Here is a 19657-nt window from a genome sequence, read left to right as displayed (position 1 = left end):
CTCAGAGCTTCCCAGGGGAATGAAACTCCTCACCTGCAGAGGTAGCTGGCCTGATACACACACCCTGTCCTGGCCCTTCCCTTACCCATCTCACTCCCTCTACTCTTCTGCTGGTGTTTTGTTCATCTCAAAACAACTATGAGTACTCGAATCCTTGTCTCAGGGTCTGTTTCTAGGGAACCCAGACTAAGAAAGCTTTATAAGAAGTGTACATCCTCGCTGGCCTAGAGAACAAATTTCAGGATAGGCTAGAATTTTCAGGATAGGCTAGATTCCATGACTGTAACAAAAATAATTTCAGTGACTTCACACACAGTTTATTTCTCACAGTCTGCGAAGGTTGGGTGACTCTTCTCAGGCAGCTCTTCTCCAGATGGCCACTCAGGGATCCCTGCCCTTTCTATGTGCAGTTCTAGTATCGTAGAGCCCTCTTCTTTCAGCCACATGGAAGATGGAAAAAGAGAGAATGGAAAATTACAAGATGTTTTAAGGGCAAAGCCTACAAGTATTCTATGTTGCTTCCACCCATAATTCTATTGGCCAAAATTCTGTCATATAATCTTACCTGAATGATTGTTGTGTGTCTAGGGGAGAAAGTAAATGGTTTGGTGAAAAACATGCCATTGTTTTTGCCATACAGATGTACAGGGTGTCTGGTTAGAACTTAGAATTGGAGAACCCTTTCTTGCAGGTCATAGCCCTGGTCCAGGAAAAAGGTTATCAATCAGCAGCAGCAACCTCTTCCTGGCCTTTGTCTCCCATACCTCCTGAAGCCACATCTCCTGCTGATCCCACCTGCAGCCCTTGGATGGCTTCAGTCATTCATTTAGCACACAGTGTTTGAGCACCTACTGTGTACCAGACTCTATGCTGGGCACTGGAGAACTGCCATTTCCTAAAGCACTGGTTTGGGCCACAGTAATAGGTGTTTCAATGGCCTTCACCCATCATTCAGTGGGAACTTGCATCTATGTTACCCAACAGGGAGCCAGCCCTTACAGGGCAGGTGTGGGGATTCTGGAAGCCTCCAGCATGGCACATCCCCTTACCCCCCACCAATTCCCTAAAACGAGACTAGACTTCTGCTGAGCTTCCCTCTTTGGGGTCTCCCAAGTTCCCCAGTCTCCTCTAGGATGGTAGTTCTTAACCTGGGGTCTACAGACCTGGATGGTAAACAAAGGTTGCGTCTATATTCTCACTACCCTCTAATTCATGGGTCAGCACGCTATGCCCCACAGGCCAAATCTGGCTCACTACCTATTTTTTCATAGCCTGTGAGCTATGAATGTTTTTTTCATTTTCAAATGGTCAGAAAACACAATCAAAAGAATAATAATATTTCATGACTTGTAAAACTTACATGAAATTCAACTTTCACTGTCCATAAATAAAGTTTTATGGGAACACAGCCATGCTCATTCATTTACATATTATCTGTGGCTGCTTTCATGCTACATCAGCAGAGTTGAATAGTTGCCATCAGAGACCATATGGCTCACAAAGCCTCAAATATTTACTATCTGGCCCTTTACAGAAAAAAGTTTGCCAACCTCTGCTGTAACTGAAAGTTAGCATTTTCTTCAGTTATGAATGAAGGCAATAAACCAGAGTGGTATTCACAGTACTCATGACTTTGTCACCAATAGAATTCAAAGATAGTTTCATAACATATTGTCACTGTTACATATCTTAAAATATCACTTATAATCATCATTATTTCAAAATTAGAGTAATTATTAGACCCGTCATTTTACCTGGTCATTTTAAAGCATTTAAAAAGAAACACATGTATTACTACATCACACATTTGTATGGTTTTAAAATTTTTTGATAGCTATATTTCAATATAATTGTGATCCAATGTATTTTGCTTTGGGCATTTAAAAACATTATTCTGAGAAGGGGTCCATAGGTCTCACCAAACTGCCAAAAGGTTCATGGCACAGAAAGGGTAAAAGTCTCAGCCCTAGGAGAAAGAGAACCCATCTGGCAGGGTCCTGATTCCCCACCTAACTCTGGCCAGTTCTCTTGTACAAAGGGATGTACCCTTTGTACTCCTGTACCCCATCTACTCACTAGGAATGGAGAACTCTCATTCGAACAAGGAGCTTGAGTTACCGTCCTGACCCCCTGTTATCATGTGTCATGGAATCCTCAGACGCATTCAATTCTTTCCCCCAGTATTGCCCGAGTGCCTTTGCCATGCACTTAGGGCTTGTGTCTTGAACTGCCCAGACACCCTTACCCAGCCAGCCTCAGGAGGGCTTTGATGTTGGGGTTCATGAACTCTGCTAGAGACCCTGAAGCTCACTTCCAGGATGGAGGTTGGAGAGGGATGGCAATGCCAAGGCCCAGGGACTGAGAGCCAAAGAGGACCCCTTTTGCCCTCTCCCCACCCCTCATTCATACAAGAATTTCATCTTTACTTAGTTAAATCCATGTTCCTTGTTCATCTAAGAAAAATGGGGAGCTTGTTTTGCTTCGCAGAGGAAGTGCCACATTGGACTTTGTACTGGGGGAGGGAGCATATTTATTGTCCCTAAGGTCTCTCCATCTGCAATACAGGTATTGAATCTAAAATTTCCGCTTGGGAATTTTGCAGACTCTCAAATGTTCACATGACTGTCAACTAAGCCATATACATATGGAAACTTCAGAATAAATACAGAGGGCATTAATAATGGCACACATGCTCAAATTGGCAATGTGGTTAAGACCCTAAATATTTATTTTTCTTCTGAAAAGGTACCTGAACTTTGCTAGCAAGAGAACATAATTACATAACTACATGTGTGTTGCCCAGGTAGATTTTTAGAGCTAGTGAAGGTATGGCAAGGCTGCTGGGTGGGGACAGGGCACAGAGGTAGATATTTGAAAGCAGAGACTGACAACTTGAGGAAAGTAGGTTGTTGCTGAAGGTTAACTTCCTGACCCTCTCATTCCTCAGGAAGTCTCCTCACAGAGGCTACAAAATTCTCTCCTCAGCATCTTCCTGAAAAGGAAAAGGTCCCAGAATGGTCTTGGTGATGGGAAGACGGGCTCAGTTACCACCAGATATTCCAACATCCAGGTGTCGTCTACTAGACGTTGACCAAGAATCTTCTGGTCAACCCTTCAGTGAACCAAGCCTGAGAAAGCTGCTACTATTTTCCTGGACCTACTCAGTCCATCTTGGTTTTCCAGGAAAGCCCCAGGAAAACTGGGACAAGTTGGCCACCTTACAAGAGACCCTCCATTCTGCCCTCTAGACCTTGCCAGTTGCTTCATTGGGTAACTACAAGCAAGTCTTAATTTCTTCACATAAGACAGGACAGACTTGCATCTTATCAAGACCAGCCTGCTGAACAGACTATTGAGCCCATTTGTTTGGACATGGGGTGCAAATATTTGCAAAGAACAAAGCTGGGTTGTATCATTGCTTTGATACACACCATCATTATTACCTCTTGCATTTCTCTACTGCATTTCCTTCCAAAGGACATTCACAGTTATGGTCTCATTTTATCCCAACAACTCTGTAAAAGAGAAAAGGGAAGAAGGAGATACAGAAATTAGGATGATCCCCATCTACAGATACACAAAGTCCTAGAATGAAGTGACTTTCCTGAGGTTACTCAGTGAGTGGGCCGGTAAGTGGGCTATTCTCTGGATAGCTTCCCAGCACCTGTTGCTCAGAGTCCTCGCATTTGAGTAACCCTGAAAGTTGATGATATTCAGCCCCACAATGTCTCTTGTACCACCTACCCTAGCTCTGGCCTCTCTTGCAAGAGCAGGTCCAGTGTTTCACAGGTAACACAGACGCACAGTCACAATATGGGGTATTGCTGAGAGAGGACACTAATGAGACTTTAATGATGGTGTAATTGGCTGATAAGATAATGAGCCCTAAAGTGGATAATATTGAGTTCTAAAGAGGATAATAGTATTGATCCACCTCATCAAGCCTGTTGGGAGGATTAGCTCACTGGCAATTGTAAAGAACTTTGCAATGAAGGAGGATAAGTGATAGTACATTTGAGAGTGATCTTACCCCCTTCAGGATGCCTCTCCCTGGAATGATATAAGTGGTCATCTGGATGCCATGGCAACCAAGAACTGACTGATGGCACCCTTCATCCCTATGCGCCCTGTGTGCAATTCTGTGCTCTTTAACTCAACCATAAGGTGAAGACTTGCCTTTATTCAAAAAACGAAAATACAGCGAGATAGTATTTGACTTTTGGGCTCCTGGTAGGAGGCAGAAGCATGGCAAAAGTGCTAGATGCTTTTAAGAACTCCAGATTCTTAAAACACTCTTGTCTCTAGCCACAGAAGTCACGGGTGGAAGAGTCACACTTAGAAGAATAATCAGAGATGGCCAAGAGGGGCTCTGCCAAGTGGGGACTTGGAGAGGCCATGTAGGAGGCACTGATGTTATGGTTCTGACCTGGGTTCTCTCTACTGCCATTAGGGAGACATTAGCTCCCTCTCATCCACTTCCATAGCCAGCCCATACGGAAAGGTTCTCTGGGTTGTTTTCACAATGCCGTTATTATAGTAATACTGGTTTCACAGTAGGTGTTTAATAAATGCTGATTGACCAGTGTTCTGGTGTTTTTGTGTGCTTTATGTGATTACTCACAAGCAAGCTTTTCTAATTTTGCTGATGCCTGGCACTGAGCCACAAGCTCTCTGTCCCAAGACTTTTGTGAAAAATAAATGAATGAATGAAGTGACTTTCTCAGGGTCATGTGGCAGAACCAAGATGGCCCCAGAGCTTTCAACACCAAGCCTAAGGCTTCTTCTGCTCTGCAATCCTGTTCTCCATTACCATGCTGCAACCCAATCACAAGCCTTCAAGGGGACTTATCTCCCATGCCTGTTTTTGTTTTCTCTGTGCGCTAACCAGCTGAGCTAAGTATGTACTCAGCAATATTCAGCCATTCAAGGGAGGCCATTATGCAGGGGATTGTGCTGACTGTGCTAGGGGCAGCCTATCCTCCCCAGCATCCTAAGGATACCTCTAGGGGACACCTGCAACCCTTTTTTTGCACAGAAAAGTAGTTAAGTTCACCTTGGTATTCTAGATGCTTACATTGTCCTCCCATCCTCTCAGTTCCTCCCATCTCAAAGGCATTTTAAAGAAAAAGATTTAAAATTGCTTGGAAATTGAAGCAAGATTGCCTGGTTATTGATTCAAATTCTGGCAGGTCTGACTCAAAGCTGTTGCACTTGTTTCTGCCACAAATTCTGATGGCTAATGAAGGATTCCAAGGAGTTGGGCTGTAACCAAATGATCCAAGAATCCCTCCCTCCCCTCCACCCCCATGCAAGAGAATTCAATATTTCCATTCCAGCTGAGGTCCTACTGCAGGATGTTCATTGGGATTTCAGTCAGTCCCTCTCACTCTAGGATTTTGCTTAAACTAATATTTTTGGCTCTTTGTTCCTATATCTTAACAGCAGACAACAAAAAACTTCTGAATAGCCACAGAATGACAAGAGCTGGGTTTATCCGGCAATTTGGCAGATAAACACAATAAAAGTAGCCTTGGAAGCACTGCTATTGGGTATGTGATATGGAATGTGTGGTGACAAAGAAATCCTATACCTTAGGTCATCCTCTGCATAGAAAGAGAATCTGGGTCTATTGCATCTTATAAGCAAAAAGATATTAAAGAGACAATAAGATAATAGTAGTAACAGTCTGCTGTGTAATAAAAGGGTTTAAGACATAATCATACAGACTTGAATCTACTTATTTTTTAGGCTTCCTTTAGCAAATTTTCTTTGCTTGGTTTCTATGGAAACTGGAGACTGCACATGAGCTAGAGACACTCAGTAGTCTTTCCTGGCAAATGTGTCCATTTCAGATTTCTATGCTTTAAGCGATGTCATGTTTTAACCATTAAGACTAAAAGAACAAATAATATTAATCCATGCATTGTACTCTCAGAATTATTGCTGAGATGTTGATATGTTGATAGCTACCATTTATAGCGGTGTTCCAGGACATATACTAGACAATTATATATCTTAACTCACTTAATCCTCCCAGCAGCCCTGTAGGTTTGGTATCTGTAACAATCAGGGTCCAGCCAGGAAAATGAAAACCACTCTATGTCTTTCAAATAGAAGGAATTGAATTTGGGGAATTAGTTATACATGTGACAGAAGAGCTGAGAAGCCAAACAGGGCTGTGAGGTAGCTCAGAGAGTAGCAAAAACAAGAAGGTGCTATCAAGCCTGGGGCTGCAGAGACAATGGGAGGAGGTCGTGTTTCAGTGCCCAAAAGTTAGGACCAATTGACAGGAGGTAGAACTATCATGAGGACTGCATGTAGGAACTGAGACCATGGAGGGAGGGAGGGACTGCTTGGTGGGCACTGGAGCCATAAAGAAGACTACTACCAGCACACCACAGAAAGCAAAGAGAGAAGGAGGGAGGAATACCCTGCCTTCTAGCTTCTTCCTGCCCGCATATATTCTGTCAAGGCCTCCTATCCGCCACACCTGCATGGGGGCCAGAAGCCAAAGGATCCTGGGAAACAAGTTCCCCTATGATACAGAAGAGAGCAGAGGAAGTACAGGAATGACCCTGGGAGCAAACCAGCAGTTGATTAGTGAAGTATTACTACATCTATTTCATGGATAAGAAAACTCAGGCACAGAACGATAATTTTCTTAGGAAAAACAGTAGCAAGTAAAATGACTTACTATACGATTAAGAGTCTACACTCTTAGTCACTTTATGATATCTCCTGTGGAGAGGAAAAGGACTTCTTCACACACATGGCAATCCTATATGATGTGTCCTTCACCTAAGTAGGCCCACTTGATTATGAAAACATTTAGTTATGAGGGTCTGCCCATCTTAAATTCACCCATTTGGAGGGTTCTGGATATTAATTTGATGTGTGCTTATAATTCCAAATGGTTCAGCCTGACTACCTATAGTCATGTATGCCTTTAGTCATAAAAATAAGAAAAGGACCACTTATTGACTAGTGACGTGGACCTGGAAGTAGGGGGAGACAGGAATGATAAGAAACCTCACCTTTCTCATAGTTGCTGGAGAACTATGATTACAACTGGGTAGAGTATCACAAAGAGGTGATGGGGAAAAGCAGGTGAAAATTCCCAGTTCCAGGTTTCTTCATGTTTGACTATCTGCTACTACAAAACCTGTTAAAGAAATCTATCAGGGGAAAGCTAAAATTTCTACCTGTCAACTTCATCTTTTCTCTGAACTGGGGGAAGAGGACCATTTAGCTGAGGGACACCTTGGCCAACCTTATAGAGAATTATTCCATCTCATAATGCCAGAACAGACCTCTCTTAGAGGCATTCGTGTTTTTTAAAAGAGTTTGCTTGAAAACCAAGAAATCCTCTAATATGAGGATTTTCAGTGACTGGCAATAGAGGAGAACAATTTTGGATAAGTCATTCTATTTCCCTTTAAATGTATGTTCTATGTGAAAGAACTTCTGTACTTGTAAGGCCATTTGTAATGTTTACATTGGTAGACAAATCCGTGAGAACATAGGATGCTCTATCTTCCTTCCCAAAGGGTCCAAAGTGCTTCCCCAGTTAATGACCTGTGAAGGAGGATGTTGTTCTCCCACTGAGTCCATGAGGCCAGCCAGGGAAGGTGGTGTACTCTGCTCCTTCCAGGCATGGCACGGTTCTGGCCAGCACCTGACCTTCATCCCAGAAAAACAAGCAACTGGAGGGAAACTGAAGCAAGCAAATTATAATTCCTCCTATCCCCCCCCAAAAGACTTTTCCAGAACTAATGAAATTTAATATCCATTGCTGCCAATAGCAGCAATGGATATTAAATGACCAGGAAGCCTTAATATTCACTTTCTCATCATTGATATGAGATAAAACACATTTGAGGAACAAAGAGTACCTGCTGATTTTGCCAGATGCTTGGCTAAAGACAAGAGAGAGAAATCCCATACCTGTGACTTTCCTGAGTTTTCTCCAGGGCTAGGTCCAGGATGTGTGGGGCCTGATGCCATTCTAGGGACCCTCTTTAATAGAAAGAATGCAGGCTAGGCACAGTGGCTCATGCCTGTAATCCCAGTGCTTTGGGAGGTTGAGGTGGGAGGATCACTGGAGGCCAGGAGTTGGAGACCTGGCCTGGGCAACATAGTGAGACCTCATCTCTACAAAAAAAAAATATATAAAAAATTAGCCAGGCATGATGGTACATGCCTGCAGCTACTCGGGAGGCTGAGCCAGGAGGATCACTTGAGCCCAGGAGTTTGAGGCTACAGTGAGCTAAGATCACCTCACAGCACTCCAGCCTAGGTGACAGAGCAAGACCCTTTCTCCAAAGTAAATAAATAAATAAATAATTTTTAAAAAGAATGTACAATTAATGAATGCAAACTTAGATATAAAAATGCTCATTCACTTAAAATGAGAAGAGATCACAACACATTACAAAATTTTTAAACGCTGACAGATGCCAAAAGCATTGCAAAATCTAGAATGTAACACTTGTTAATTAACTGCTTGACACACCTTTATAATACTTTTTCCTACATTTTTCACACTTTTCAATCATCCCCTCATACAGCAATAATTTTGTGATATCTTTTATCAAGGGACTAGAAAATTCAGTCTTTTCTCTAGCATAGTTGACCAAATTTGCTTTTTTATTTTTCATAGTTCATAAAAATTTCTTTCAGTTTTACAATTCACTATTTATACTGATATGTCCATTTTTAGGACTGTGGTCAAATATGGAAAAACCTCTAATAAGTCTTTTCTATGTATGAACTAAGAGTTCAGGGCATTTCAGGTTTTCTCATGAGGTGACTAATTTTCAACACACTTTGAAAGGTCAAATCACTTGTTGATGTTCTTGGTTCTTTACACTGGGTGACTTAGCTCAGAGGACAGTAGGACAGTATCCCTAGATGCCACAATTTAACTAGATTATGAAGTGACTGAATGCCACATAAGTGTATCCACTAAACCTAAAGTAATGCATCCCCAGCTCAACTTCCTTCTAGGCAGGCCCTAAAGATGCCCATAGCTACTACAAAGCCACTTAATAAGGGGATGATGACAGAGGAGAAGCTGGCATGAAAAGAGACAGCAGTCGTAACTGACTGTAGTGAAAAGATGTTTCTGTTGCAAACTTTACAAAACACATGACCATGTAAACACAATGTTAGGGCCCCTTCCAGGTCTTTGAATAGGGACTATGCTAGTGAGGGACCCTGAAACTGAAAACGTAAGCTTTCTTAGTTTTGTAATATATCTACCTCTGGTTTTATCATCATCATATATATCTACCTCTGGTTTTATCATCATCATCATCATCATTATTGCTATTATCATCATTATCATTATTATTACTCCTGCATCATGGGGCCTTTGTGGGGATTCCAACAAGATGAGGTATATAGACCTCCTGGAACATAACAGGCTGTCAATTGATTGTATCTACCATCATTATCACTGTACTTGACTCTGAACAAGAAGAAAGGGAAGGCTGGCATGGCAGAAAGGTTTTCTAGAGGAGCTGACCCTTCTGCTGAGTTTCAGAGGCTCTCCCTTTACATTTAACACCTGTGAGTGTCTCAATGCTTTTCAGGCAAGGACATACAGTAACCAGTTCCCAGGACACAGCAATGTAGACAGGGCAGAGGACAATGATGGGTTCCTATTTGCTGCAGTTTTTAGTCTGGACTGAAGAAAGAGGGTTGAATTATTCAAGTTATTTTAAAACTGATTTGATTATCTTGTTGAAACTCTAGGAGTAGCAGAGATTTTAAAAAAAGAAGAAGAAGAAAGAAAAGAAGAAGAAAAAGAATAACAAAGAACCTCAAATCTCTGTTTGTTCAGGATGGTTTAGTTTCAAGAGATGTTGGTAAAATGATCTACCTGGATCAAATTATTATACAGAGAAAAGCTTTCTGGGGAGACACACAATGTACAGGTTGAATCTTTCCTTTCCAGAACTACCTAAAAACACAGTTCTCTTCCTTATCTCATGGCAAGCTGACCCATCTGAGCCCACTGAATTGGTACCAAGAAGTGGTACCAATGGCAGAAAGCCATGATCCCATCTTTCCATGGAAAATTCCAATTGGAGGAAAGGGCAAAGGGAAGGTTCCTGCAGCAGGTGGCACACAGGCTTCCAGGAAGGCAGGCACGCTGCCAACTACCTTCTTCAGCAAGCAGTGCCGCTGTGCCCCCACCCAGCCAAGCACAGCCACAGAGGCAGCACTCGTGTTGGTGTGGAAGGAGCACCCTGCCTTGAGCCCTGTGCACAGCGGTGGCGATAAGTCTCCTAGATTCCCAAGTCAGCAAGCCCACCCATCTCCCCATGCCTAAAACTACTTACGTAGCTAGTCCCTTGGGTTAAGGATGAAAGGCAGCTGCTTACCATTAAGACACAAATGTGTAAAGCCCTCCTCCAGCCAGGCATTAGCACTGGAGCTGAAAGTGGACTACCAGATGGCCTAGGTGGAAGGCACAGCCATGAAAGGATGGGTTACTCCAGCACCTTGTTTGGGCCTCCCCACAGCACTGTGCAACTCTGGGCTTCTGTTGTGATTGTCTGGGCCTCCTCCTCCTGGAGCTACCACATCCAGCAGTGAGTTCACATACTTTCCTTCTAGTCCATTGTCCAAATCCCACCTCTCCACCCATCTGCAGTGCCCACGGAGCCGCTCCAGACCCCACCCATAGTGATCACTCCTTCCTGTGACCTGCCATAGCTTTTCATTTATTTTAAGAAGTGAATTAACTTTTTACATTGATTCAGAGTTAGGCATGTCTTTATTTCCACTTTACTGGTTTAGGTCCAGGCTTAGCTCTATGGAGAGTGTGCCTGAGGAGGCCCAGGAAGGGTCCTAGGAGAGCTTACAGGGTACCTGAGGATGTTGTATACTCTGGGGTAGCAAAGGCCCTAACAGAAAGAAGGAGGGGTTTCGTAAGCAAATCCTGACATCCAACAATGCCTGCAGTACCCTGATGGATAGTCAGGACCCTTTGGGTTGCAAGTGACAGAGACTCAACTCAAATTGTCTTCAGCAAGAAGGGAATTGTTGGTTTTCTTGGATGGAGAGGTTACTGAAGTAGCTCACAGAGTGGAAGGCAGAGTTCCAGGAACCAAAACCCAGGATAGGAAGTGAAACCCACTGAAGACCCAGAAAATGCCTCTCCTTTCCTCTCTCTATCCCCTCTCCTCTCATCTTCTTTCTCTTTCTCTCACTTCTCTTTCTCTCTCTCTCCAGCTCATTTTCACTGTATCTCTATTTTAATAACACTATCTTTTACATCAGAAAAGTTCTCTCCACATGCCAGAGAAAATAGCTCCTAGCAACTCCAGATATAAACCCTTAATGATTTGAAACTAAGAAAAACTAGCTTTCCACCTCCAGCTAGAAGATTCCATGGGAGGCCCCCAATTGGCCTGGATTCTGTGCATCCACCCCTTGGACAAATCACTGCGTCCAGGGATGTGACACCATTCTTGGCCCAGCTGTGTGAGAAGGAGGCCAGACACCATGATTGACAGCTCTACCAGGGCCACATGGAGGCGTAAAACAAGAACGTCAGCAGCTCACTACGACAGCAAAGACGAGGGTCCTGGGAAAGGGCTCTTAGAAGGGACAAAGGGGAGGACTTGGAAATAACTTCAGGCAGGGACGATGATATCAAGGCCAGGGATATTTTTCCAGGCAGCAAAACAGAGACTCTCTGAAACTTTCTGGGCCTTTGTCTCCTAGGGACACCCTATTTAAAGTGATCTCAGCCCAGCAGCTCCTTTGAACCTCAACCTCTGGCCTGAGAGTTGAGTCTAAAGTGCCAACTCTGCTTCTTGCGACAATCTTGTATCAGTGGGTCTCTGAGACTTGCTGAGATGCATGGGAAGCTCAGTCCTTGCTCGCCTGCCAAGCTCCACTGGATTAAGAATCAGAGCACCTGATTTTCAGTCTTGGTTCAGTTTCTCGTTTATAAACTGAAATGTGTGGAAGGGCACATTGCAAACTGTAAAGTGCCACAAGCACTTAAGAACTTGCTATTTCGAACTTGTTCACCTAACTTCTCACTTGAGGCTCTATAACACTCTATCATCAAACATGTTTTCATTAAACTCTTCTGCCTGAATAAAAATAAAATTATGCTTTCTAATTATTTTTTAAAGTTAATTGTTGACCTTTATATAAGCAATATGGGTATATAATTTTCAATGGCACATAGTTGATCAAATGTATGATTAAGACAGTAGTCTTCTAGTTACCTACAGAAATCCCAGATATGTTCATCTCACAACACAGTGATGTAAATATGTTCAAATATCACTTATGCTCATCATTACTTCAAAATAAAGCACACGTATTACTATATCACTGTTTTGTTTTCTAATATTTTGACAACTCTTACAAGCAATTGCCTTCCTTTTTATCCCTATGCATTTTATGTACTTTAAAACATTATTCCATCTTCATCTCTTCCTTCCTCCTTTCCCCCAATTTTCTACAAACCAAAAACTGCTCCAAAAAAAAGTCTACTAATTTAAAATTTTTTAATTTTTTTAAAAACCACCTTATTCTGAGAAGGGGTCTGTAGGCTTCACCAGATTGCCAGAGAGGTCTAACGGCACAAAAAATACTTAGAACCCTTGTTTTAGCTGAATGTTAGATACTGGGCTTCCTGGTTTAATCTTCTCATTTTCAAATCATTTTCTCCATTTTATGTATTTTTGTCTTTTTGTTCTACTCTCTGCATAATTTCCTCAATTTGATCTTCTGACCCCATCCTATGACTGTTTTTTTTCTGCTGTGTCCCCTTTGATAACATCCCAGTCTTATTCCATAGCTGTTCTCTCTTCTCATCTTGCTTAGGCTATCAAGTCTGGGTGTGATTTATTGCTACTGATCTTAGACTGTCTGTTTGCATGTGGAAAAGGCACTACAACGTGACTGGGAGTTCTGTATCCAAGTGGAGAGCCTGCTGGCTGGTGGCTTTACTGCAGGGGTTATTAAGCAGGGACCAGCCATTTCACTGTGGGACCCCACATGGCAGAATCTGTGGGTCTTTCCTCTTGGAGAAGTCTTGGAGATTCAAGGAGGAATCCTCTAAACCCCTGCTTGGAGGGAGTGGGGATATATGGGTCAGTGTCCTAGGAACCAACCAGCAGGAGGACTTAGACCTTATCCCTTGTTTTTCATCCAACTCAGTGCTGTTCTCAACTGTTTCCAGCTATTTCCTCAGTCTGAATTCTCTCTGGTCCAATTATCCAGGGATTAAATCTCCTATTTCCTGCTGGAACAAGGTAGGAACAGCTGTTGTCTGTTCAGACTGGGAAAAGAGATCTTCTGAGACACATCTCAACCCATCTGCTTATGTTCTGCCCCACCTTCTCCCAACTTTGAGAGCTGGTTGGTGCCTTCAATTCCTGAGCCATTCCATGGTTCTTGGATGCAAGCTGTCTTGCTTCCTCTTAGCTTTCCCCTCTGCCAAGACAGTACTCAGCCCTCCACTTTTCATATTCCATAGTCTTACTGATCTTTCTTGCCTGATAACATTTTCTCTCCATTTTTCTTTGTCCTTGTAGGTTTATACCCTTGCTTTACCATTATGTTAGCAGGGTTTGGGGAGGGAGCAGAGATTGCAGGGCATACCCAGCCTGTCACATTTATCCATATGTCTTTTGCCTTCCAGTTTCTTACTTTAACCCAAAGAATAATAAAAAGGCATCATCAGATTTTTATTGATGCTTGTTGGGACATTTGTATCCACCTTGGTGTTGGTGTAACATGACCTGACAGAGAGGAAATAGCTATCTCAAGTCTTGGCTGCCATCCAGGGACTCAAAATGTCAGCTCCCATCCACAGCAATAATTAACCTGAAACTACAGAAAAGTGGACTATAATATGATAAAGGAGAGAAACCGAGAGTCCATAATGGCAATCTTCTGATGGAGTTGGGAACATCTACCTCCCCCAGGCAGATAGCCTGAGCTGAGGGAACAGGGGTATGAATCCCCCTCTCTGCCCCAACCTTATAACACATCTGACATTCCACTTAATATCCACCATGATTGCTCCCAAAAGGTATTGCCCTGTACTTCAATATGTCTTTTTTATACATAGGTTCTGTGGTTGTTATTCTGTTGGCAGTGTATCCTTTACGGCTGTGGTCCCCAAACCCCAGGCCATGGCCCAGTACCAGTCCATGGCCTGTTGGAAACCAGGCCACCCATCACTGCCTGAGCTCCGTCCCCTCTCCCCCACCCCAACTCCATCTGTCAAAAAATTATCTTCCGTGAAACTGAGGGACCAGGCCACACAGAAGGAGGTGAAGGGCAGCAGGTGAGTGACCGAAGCTTCATCTGTACTTACAGCCACTTCCCATCACTCACATCACTGCCTGAGCTCTGCCCCCCCCATCCCCACCCACATCTGTGGAAAAATTGTCTTCCATGAGTTGGTCCCTGGTGCCAAAAACGTTGAGGACCTCTGGTTTAGGGTATTTGTGTGTCTTCTGAATGGCTACCCAAATTGTCTGTATTCAAGCACAAACTCCTGCAGTGTGGCCTGGTACAACATGCCTTCTACAGCATTGGGTTGAAAATAGAAATAGGCAGAAGTAGTTTTTTGATGAGGAGATCAAATTAAGTTGAAAAGGACAGAAAACTGACAGACTTCTTTGTTTAAAAAAAAAAATGCAAGGATTGGAAATAATGTAAGTCTTGTGTAAATGTCCGTACTTCCTGAAAGTCAGAGAAAAACTTGTTTCTATAACACTTTCTTCCCAGGGCATCAAAGCTCTTTTTTTTTTTTTTTTTTAATTTCACAAAAGAAAGCAAAAGTACCAGATATGAATGTTTTGGCCCTGTGCAGCAAGCCTGTGGCAGTTGAAATCTTATTTAAAGACATGAAAACACAGATCCCTAGATAGACTGTAGCTGAGTATATATCAAAAGCTGTCTCTAGGAGGGGATGGGGATTTCTTCCAAAGTCCCATGGAGGGAAGGCCCCATCCCTGGATTGCCAAGCAGCTTCGAATCACTGGCCCCCACCTATGCTCCTACAGTCCCCCTCTGTCTCTGCCTGATGCTGAGGTTTAAGAAATGAAAGACAGACTGAATGAAACAAGGTATGAGAGAGACTGAGCCCAGACATGGTTCCTGTTATAAGAGAAGAAAACAGAATATTTCCAATTTGCCAGGACTCTAATTGTATGGGTTTTCTGTAATAGGCATTGTAGTAGTAAGGGCTATTTTCTGATAAAAAATCAGAGGTGAGGTTTTGGTTCAAGAGCATTTTTATAAATAACAGTCTAAGGTCCAAGATTGAGAAAAGAAAATTTCCTGGCCATAGCTTCCTACTCTACTAATGGGAAAGTCTAGTGCTGGCCAAATCTGATCTGAGCCACAGGCCTACTACTACACAGCTGGCATAAAATTAAGCAGAACTGGCCACACTGCCATAGAGAATGGCCAAGCGAATTACTTGACAGCAAGCTGTCATATAAAGACCATTCCGAAACCGCTTTGCCCTGCAACAGAGAAGTCCAAATGGAGAGCATCCCAGAACCTTGCCAACCCATGGGAAGTCAGTGAGCATCATGGACAGAGCAGTGACCACAGGTGGAAATTCCCATAGGGGTAAAGTATCTACCTTGAGATTGTAGGCTAAATTATTGTAAAATTCCCCCACCCAAGAAATTCACTCTAAACACAAACTATACAAAGAGTTGGTTACCACTCATTGATGTGAACAGAAAGCAGAAGAGGGAGAGAAAATAATAGCTACTATATTTCTTTTTTATATATTTACATTTAATTTATTAACCCTCCACTCAAAATACAGGAAGAATCCTGCATAGGACCAAACCTGCCAAGTAAGGACATGTATAGGTTGTGCACTGAACAACTCCACATCATAGGCTGTGGCCATAAATGAAACATACCAGGGCATTACCATTTCCAGATATCATGGTCTCATTTCAAGATAAAACTTTTACAACAACAAGCAGACCATACCAATCAATGTTGGCACTAATGACAGTCTGAGGCTCTACCCTCTGGGTCTCTGATTAACCATCATTCTAGACCAGGTTCTTTTTGGCAGAAGTAGAGACCTGGATACAGCGGATACTTCAAGGTCTCTTCTAGCAGACTTGTTTCTACTTTTCCCTAAGGTCTGCAGCTTCCCCCAGCTCTCTGGGGACAGGCTGGCTAGAATTTGGATGCTTCCTTCCTGATCTGGCTAGGACACATTCTAACCCTCAGGGAAGGCCTGGCTTCCTCCTGCAAGTTCAACACAGATCTCTGGCTTCCCTGAGGTGGCTCCCTACTTGTTACCACCTCTGCAAGGCTGCAGTCAACCATGCCTGGGCTGTGAAGACCATGGAAGAAGAGCCTAGAGTCTCCTCAGAATTCCTCTCTACCCATCCCATCATCTGATGTTGGCCAACACTTCTGGATCCATAGTTTAACACACCGACTAACCTTGTTCCGCCTGGTATCTATCCAGAGCTTGCCTGGAAAATCATAGGAAATTTGTCCTCAGAGAAGTAACTCCATTCTCCACACAATAACAGACTATCCACACTGCTCCTCAAACCTTTCCCTTGAGCACAGAGGGGCTTTGTCTACACTCAGCACTCACAAACCCAGCATGCTTCATGTGGACGTGATGTGATGAATGACCATGGAAATATGTATTTGCAGCAACAGTGCATTATACAGCAGCTCCAAGTCTTAAATGTGCTAAGAGAATATTCTGATAAAAGCCTTCCAGATTCCAACCTCTACTTTTCTTGGTGGTAATCTCTCTCCAGCAATGCCACCTGTGGTATTCCATTTTCTTTCCCCCATCTTTGTTCTTGTGAAGATAAAAGCAGTTTGAAATGAGTACTTGAAGTTGCCTACATTTAGACCACTCTGCTGAAAATTGAAATCTCTTTGTTTTTTTTTAAAATTTCCCTATGTATAAATGTAGTGTTATATATATTTATCAAAGATAATGGTGATATTTACTCCAAAAGACAAGTGAGAATGAAAATAATAATAATAATAATCTATTCATAATCACAGTGAGCCCTTGTGCCATTTTGATGAGTCCTATCTGTGTCTGATTACCTCTCTCAAGTAGTTAAAAATCTCAGAAACCTGCCTAGCCCTGGTCCCCTCAATCTGCCCCTCATAGCCACACAGTGGAGTACTCTGAAATAACAGTAACAGCTCAATTCTTTTTTTTTTTTTTTTTTGAGACAGAGTCTCACTTTGTTGCCCAGGCTAGAGTGAGTGCCGTGGCGTCAGCCTAGCTCACAGCAACCTCAAACTCCTGGGCTTAAGCGATCCTACTGCCTTAGCCTCCCGAGTAGCTGGGACTACAGGCATGCGCCACCATGCCCGGCTAATTTTTTCTATATATATTTTTAGTTGTCCAGATAATTTTTATTTCTATTTTTAGTAGAGACGGGGTCTCGCTCAGGCTGGTCTCGAACTCCTGACCTCGAGCGATCCACCTGCCTCGGCCTCCCAGAGGGCTAGGATTACAGGCATAAGCCACTGTGCCCGGCCTAACAGCTCAATTCTTTAAGCACTTTCTATGTGCCAGGTATTGCTCTAAGCAATTTCAATGTATTATCTCATTTAATCCTCCTGACATTCCTCTGCAGTAGATAATTTTTTTTTTTTTTTTTGAGACAAGGTCTTGCTCTGTCACCCAAGCTGGAGTACAATAGCATGATCACAGCTCACTGCAACCTCAGACTCCTTGGCTCAAGCAATCCTCCTGCCTCAGCCTCCTGAGTAGCTGAGACTACAGGTGCACACCACCATGCTCAGTTAATGTAGTAGATATTATTAATATCCTCATTTTACAGATCGAGAAACTGAAGCATAAGAGATTGAGTTACTTGTCCCAGGTCCCACAGATTTGGACCTAAACAGTCTAGCTCAAGGGCATACAGGCTGAGCTCCAACACTCCACTATACCATGAGACTGTATGAACAGCCATAGCTCAGCTAAGCTGGAGGAAAGCAATGAACAGCTCTTCACAGTGTATACACAGATTTGTTTAGAAATATAAGGAGTCTTATATAAGGAGTCTATTTGGACTGCTATAACAAAATAGAGACTGGGTGTCTAACAAAAAACAGAAATTTATTTATCACAGTTCTGGATGCTGGGAAGCCCAGAATCAAGGTACTGGCAGACTCAGTGTCTAGAAAGGGCCCACTTCCTGTTTCATAGATGGCATCTTCTCACTACGTCCCTACATGGTGGAAGGGGCAGAGGAGCTCTCTCAGGCCTCTTTTATAAGTGCACTAATTCCACTCATGAAGCTCCACCCTTATGTACTAATAACTTCCCAAAGGCCCCACTGCTAAATATCATTACATGGGGCATTACGATTTAACATAAGAATTTTAGAAGGCCACATTCAGTCTTAGCACTCTACCCCTTGTCCCCCCAAATTCATACCCTTCCTGCATGCAGAATACATTCATTCCATCCCAATAGCCCCAAAAGTCTTAACTTGTTCTAGCATCAACTCAAAAGTCCAAAGTCTAATGTCTCATCTAAAGATCATCTAAATCAGTATCAGTGAGACTCAAAGCATCATTCATCCAGAGGCAAATTCCTCTCCAGCTGTGAACTTGTAAAACCAAAGAAGTTATGTGCTTCCAAAATACCATGGTGGGACAGGCATAGGATAGACAGTTCCATTCCAAAAGGTAGAAATAGAAAAGAAGACAGGGGTAATGGGTCCAGAGCAAGTCCAAAACAATTGAACAAATTCCATTAGACCTTAATGCTTAGGTACAATCCTGTTTGGCTTGATGCTCTGCCCTCCAGGCCCACTGGAGCATGAGTCTCACCCTCAGGACTCATTTGAGTGGTGTTCCTGCCCCCAAAGTTTGCCAGGCATGGGTTAGATCCCCAAGGCTCTGAACAGCCCTCTTCCCACAGCTTTGGCCTTTCCCATCCCCAGGGCTCTGAGCAGCTCCACCTCCAGGGTGGCTCTCTGCCTGCACCCAGCCCCCATAGTGGTTCTCTGCCTGGGCCTCATGGCTCCCTAGGGCTGAAGTCTCAAACCTGCAGCTGTGCTAGGAGATCCCATCCTTTGAAATCCAGGTGGGCAGCCATTGCCCCCATAGCTCTGCTGGGTACACCCACACCACACTGAGGCCTGTGGGAGCCACATCTGGTGTGGCCAAGGAGCATGGGACCACAGTATAAGGAGTGGAGCCTGCAATATGAGGAAGTGCCAGGCAGGGTGTGCCAAGGTCCAATGGGCACTGGTAGCTTTCCCTTTAAAACTGTTCTGGACCTGGGGTCCTCACACTCTGGGCCTATAGTGGGTGGAGGAGCCCTGATGGTCTCTGCATTGCCTTTGGGCTCATTCTTCCATTGTCTTGAACAACAGCTCATGGATTCTGTTGAGATGGCTGTTGCATACTAATCTCCTTATCAAATGGTCACTTGGCCACATCCTTAGTGTTCTCTTCTGACCACACTTTTACATTTTGTACAATATGGATAGATTGACAATTTTCCAACTCTGTAAGTTCTGCTTTCCTTTTTATTAATAATTCCAATTTTAAATGATTTCTTTCTTCTTACATCTTACTGTAAGCAGTCAGCAGAAGCCAGGCTGTTCTTTCAACACTTTGTTTAGAAATT

General features: G+C 43.2%; 1 long non-coding RNA gene across 1 annotated transcript in view; it reads right to left on the bottom strand.

Annotated features, from left to right (window-relative positions):
* Positions 1-409: 409 nt before the first annotated feature.
* The window catches only part of LOC123625314, a 101499-nt gene continuing 82251 nt past the window's right edge, over positions 410-19657 (bottom strand). Inside the window, exons 2-3 of the long non-coding RNA XR_006730456.1 lie at positions 3444-3515; positions 410-433 (exon numbers count right to left, since the gene is read on the bottom strand). This is a non-coding gene — a long non-coding RNA (uncharacterized LOC123625314). The remainder of the gene's footprint in view (positions 434-3443; positions 3516-19657) is intronic.

The sequence above is a fragment of the Lemur catta genome, chromosome 20 (assembly GCF_020740605.2).
Source record: "Lemur catta isolate mLemCat1 chromosome 20, mLemCat1.pri, whole genome shotgun sequence".
NCBI lineage: Eukaryota > Metazoa > Chordata > Mammalia > Primates > Lemuridae > Lemur > Lemur catta.
This window is presented reverse-complemented; position numbering and strand designations above follow the sequence as displayed.